The sequence below is a fragment of the Silurus meridionalis genome, chromosome 2, assembly GCF_014805685.1.
Source record: "Silurus meridionalis isolate SWU-2019-XX chromosome 2, ASM1480568v1, whole genome shotgun sequence".
Classification (NCBI taxonomy): domain Eukaryota; kingdom Metazoa; phylum Chordata; class Actinopteri; order Siluriformes; family Siluridae; genus Silurus; species Silurus meridionalis.
In genome coordinates this window covers 18,083,484-18,088,631 of record NC_060885.1, presented here as the reverse complement: position 1 = coordinate 18,088,631, position 5,148 = coordinate 18,083,484, and positions in this window count along the sequence as shown.

Here is a 5,148-nt window from a genome sequence, read left to right as displayed (position 1 = left end):
AGTTGTTATTGGTATCACTGGACATTTTAGGATTTTTAAAGTTTCCTTGTATTATTAAGGATTATTATTATTGTGAAAACTTTAATGGGTCCCATTTCATAAGAGTGTATACAAAATTGTCTAATCACAGATCTCGATGCAGTAGTATTAGTTGTACAAAAAAAAAAAAAAAAAGAATATCTTCCAAAGAACATTTGCATAATGTGACTCTAAAAAGTAACAAAATTTAAATATATTTAAATATTAATATATTTAATATTTAAACTTTTACGAAACACTTTCTGAAAGAGAAACACTGTTATAAGGGTCTGCATACAGACTTTTACGGTTCACCTCAGACATACAGTTAAAGGGCACTTAATGGTTGTAGAGGTTCTAGAAGTGTGTGATTGTCAAGAAGTGCCTAGTAGATTCGTGCCAGTGAAAGATATTTGTTCGATTCACAGTGCCTAACAAGTTCCTCAGTGGGATATTGCAAGTCCCTACATGTACGCTATGAATACCCTTGAGTGCTTCTATTTTTGTTCAAAACACTGACAAAGTGTCAGTTTAATTCCTTGTTTTACAATTCTTTCAATTTCCTTTTTGATTTTCTTTTCTTTTATATTTCTTTTCTTTCTGGTCTTAAGATGAAGTAAAGGGAGGTCAAACATACAACATCATTATTTTACATATGCAAGATCACCAGGTTATATAATACATATATGAATGCAATTTACTGTATACATCTATATACAGAATATCTATCTATCTATCTATCTATCTATCTATCTATCTATCTATCTATCTATCTATCTATCTATCTATCTATCTATCTATCTATCTATCTATCTATCTATCATTTATTTGTTTACATTTTTCACCACAACATGTGTGATTCCCAGAGCTTGCTCTCTGCTTCAAGAGGTTGATCAATATTCTACATTTCCCAAGCTTGCACACTCCTACAGAGAAAGGAGTGAACTGCCGTGCCAAACTCAAATCGCAAAGGAAATGTTCAAGCAGAAATATGGTCACTTTTATTTACAGATATGACGACACATGAATGGGAACTCATTGCTTAATAAAAACAAATTGTCATTTTGATGGGAGACGCCACACTGGCTGCTTAGAGCAATACAGGCTTGCTGCCTGCAACATGTTTACCCTGTGGGAGGTCATGTGGTGTGTATGCACAAGTGAACACGATATAAATCCAAATGAAATTAATTATATTATTGTTTCAGAGACAAACTTAGTAAACGATGGACATTCCAGTGGTCAGATGAACTCAATACAACCTTTCCTTTTTATTTTTGCAACTTTAGTAAAGCCCAGGGGACATTTTAAAATGAAACAAGAGGAAATGTAGCCTTTCACTGGCCTACTGGTTGCACGGTAGCTACTATTTACATTGGTATATCTTTATCACTCCTCATCCCTGGCAATAGAAAGGATGAGAATATTTAGATTACATGCTTCCTCTTGCACCACATTCCCTGAGACATAGGTCACACACATTATAGTCTTAACAGTCGCTAATTTGCAGTCATATATACAAACACACACCTGCAAGGCTAAGGCCGTCTGGGCAGAAATACGGCTGTCTAATTTATTGGTCCCATGAGGAGGAGCAGGAGGTGGGGATCTATACTAGCCTAACTTCCGCCAGTGGTCTTTGAGAGCAGACCTCAACAATTTGGTGCTGCAGCATGACACAAAATGTCTGGTGTTACAGTAGAGTCCACTCCCAGGCCTTTGGCTCACCTCTTCCTTTCCTCTCAGTCTGAGGCCAAGGCAGGCAAGGCCATCAGTCACCTGACTCCATCAGCCGCACAATGGTGCTGCCGCGGTCTCAGAGCCCAACCGAAACAAACAGCCTTCCAACTAGCAGCTGATAAGGCTCACCTTCCGGGACCCGGGGGGTCTGCAGCTCTTCAGATATGCATACTGTATATATAGCGGGCTTTGTGCCTGGTGTAAAAATCTGGCTCAGCAAGTAGTGTGCCAACTGGAGTGCACAGATGCATTTTTGGATCAATGTCCTTTATAATCTGATAGGAATGTTTTGCTTTCGAACATTTAATGATCATTTAATGATAATAGACTCTTGTAAAACTGTTTGGTTAAACATTTGTAGTTACGTGATTTAAAAGTAAAACTGAATTGATATTAACTAGTAAAAATGTTTCAGTCTCACAGAAATTGAAAAAAATGTACTTTATGACTGAAAATTCCTAACTTTGACATATGCATTATTAAATAAGCCACCTGTCATGATTTGTAGAAAAGCTGTTTGTATACTAATTGCAGTTTATAAAGTGGCTGAGGTATTGTCACTGAACTTATTCTCATATACTCTATATGGGGCATGAAAAGAAAAAGTACTCAAACTCTCCTGATTTTTCTTCTGGATATTTTGGAGTCATTTGCAAAATCCCACCACAAATGGCTATGCTTTTTATAGTCGTCTATCTCTTAGTCTAGACAACCCACACCAACATGCCAACTCTGTAATGATATCCCCATTAAGTTATGTGAATGTATCTCTTTTTAACTCTAATTGTCAATACAATTTTGGACACTGACTTGTTATTATCTTGTCAAGTTGAGTTTTTTTTTTATATCAACAGATTAATTTGATATGTCTTATAGTGAACCTGTACACAACTATGACTTCTGTGTAACACTGCCAGCTTTTGTGTTTTGTTATATGCACATCTCCAGAAGAAAGTCTCCTGGTACAATGTTTTTACAGATCGCACATATTAGACATGACAATGCTTGCGTCATCTGTTTTATGTTGTACAATCTATTTATATTGCTCTGTACATAGATCCAGCAAACCCATGACCTTGTTGTTATTGTCTCCAAGCACAGCCCTGGAAGTATTTAACTACAATGAATATAGCTTTTGTATGCAAATATTTTACTTGAAATCTGAAACATTTTCTATCAAAACAGACCTTTCTGTTTGTAAATGAAGATTCTTCAGGGAGAAAGATATTTCATTTTTTGTTTAAAATGACAGCACTAAATATGTCAGAAATCATGTATCCACATAGCCAGAGGTTACCACTCCAGCTTGGCACTGTAGACCAATCATTTTTATGGTTTTTGTAAACCTTCCTAATGGTTTTTTGGTATACCAAAAAACCATTAGGTTAGTCCGCAAGGACCATCAAGCAAGGGCGTTCATTTTTAGTACAGCAGTTGCTAAACCCTTATGTCAACAAATCACAACTAAGGCTAAGAAGTCTGGATTCTGTGTAATTTTACAGTGGAATTTACAAAGGTGATTCTCATTGGTTTCATTGCGGGTGTGTGAAGGAAGAATGCAGTAAATCCCTCCTTGTCATACATCAGCAATTATTCAGTTCACTAAAAAAGTGATTGGATCATGCCTGAACCACACACACCAGTCTTCCACAAATTCCCCTGCATTGTGTGAATGATTTATTGACATGGAAAAACCAAGACATCCTAATTGAGATTAATATGTTGACATGTTTTGGGAGTGCAAAGGCAAATTACTGTACAGTTTTAATACTACAGTTATGTAGAAACATTATTATTGTCTTCATGAAGTCATTTTTTAAATGAAATAACTGTACATGTAAATGAAAATGATTAAACATATATGGGCCTACAATTGTCTGTAAGTATATTATTACTTGGTTTGCCATTTATGCTTTGGGAAAAACAGCATTCAGTATACATAGTTATATTTTGATTTTCATTTCTCTTAAAATATAGTTTTAGGAATAAAAACAGATGAGTTATTTTGGAAATCTCTAATGGTGGTTGCTAAATGATTTCGTGTCGATGCATGTATAGGCTTTTAATAGTCAGACATTATGACCAAATGACATATTGTGGATCTTGATTGATTTTTTTTTTCCAGAATCACAAAAGAGTTGTATTTATTCAGTCATCCATGAGTCCATAATCTCCACTTCTCAGCTCCATAGTCAAACTTCGTGCAGGTCCAGATGAAGATGATCTATTGGCCTCTCTCTCCCTCTACTGACCAGCTCACTGTCATGGTGCTCGGGCCTGGGTTTTGTTAGGTTCAGGAAACAGACTCTTCCTTCACGTAAACATGGATTTAAAGTCTGTTTGTGTCCAGACTGGTACTGGCACGCAAACACTGCTGTCATTTCTTTCAGATTCATTGAGGAAGGAGCTGAAGGTAAAGTGATTCATTAGGAATGCAACAATGTTTGGTTTATTTTATTACAGAGAATTGACATTTGTCAAAAAGCTTTGGTAACAAATGCCAGGTGAGTAAGACATCCCCTCCCACCGCAACCCCCCAAAAAGTTTATCTAGGACATGGGATTGGGTTAGTGTATGCGGTATAAACATTTATAGCATTTTACTGGATTAGTGCAGGGCTATAATGAAATATCACAATAAAGAGAGTACAGCTGATATCCGTCCACGTTAAGGATTCGGCTGTCAGGGTGGCCCGCTTCCATACACGCGAATAAATGGTTTTAGTGCTTAGATAAACCACAGGCCATTACAGGAAAAAACATACTGTAAAAAAATCTGTAAATTATTCCAGGTCACAAGGAACGCTTTAAGGGAAAACAAAAAATGCGTGTAAATGTTATTATAATTTATAGTACAGTATATGTAGCACATAAACAAAATGATTTTTCTATGAGAGAAGACTCGAGGGGAAAAAATCGTATTTGAGTGAGTGAAATGAGCTACGAGGTCATAAAAGTGGGCTGCTCGTAGTTAGCAATAATGACAGAGATTCTACAATGAAAATATACGACGTTTATGTTCCACTTTAAAAAACAAAAAAAAACAAACTCAAAGCGCAGGCGCATAAAAAAAATACTGTGTGTGTATATATATATATATATATATGAAATGTAATCCCTTAATTCTAAAGCTGATGTTGAGATCAGGACTGGTGCGCTGAGGTCTCATCAAGTTGCGTGAAAAAGTTCTTGCATAAAAACTGTAGATGCTAGCCTAATAGAGAATAGGGTTCGGGTTAAGCCGAGTCTCCCAGACTATTGGTGCGATTGAATATTTAAGCCTAAAATATTCATGTTCAGGTGTATTTTTGTTAAAGTTAGATAATGAAAATGGTTGGAAACATAGTGTGTGTGTGTGTGTGTGTGTGTGTCGGGGGTGGGGGTGTCTTGG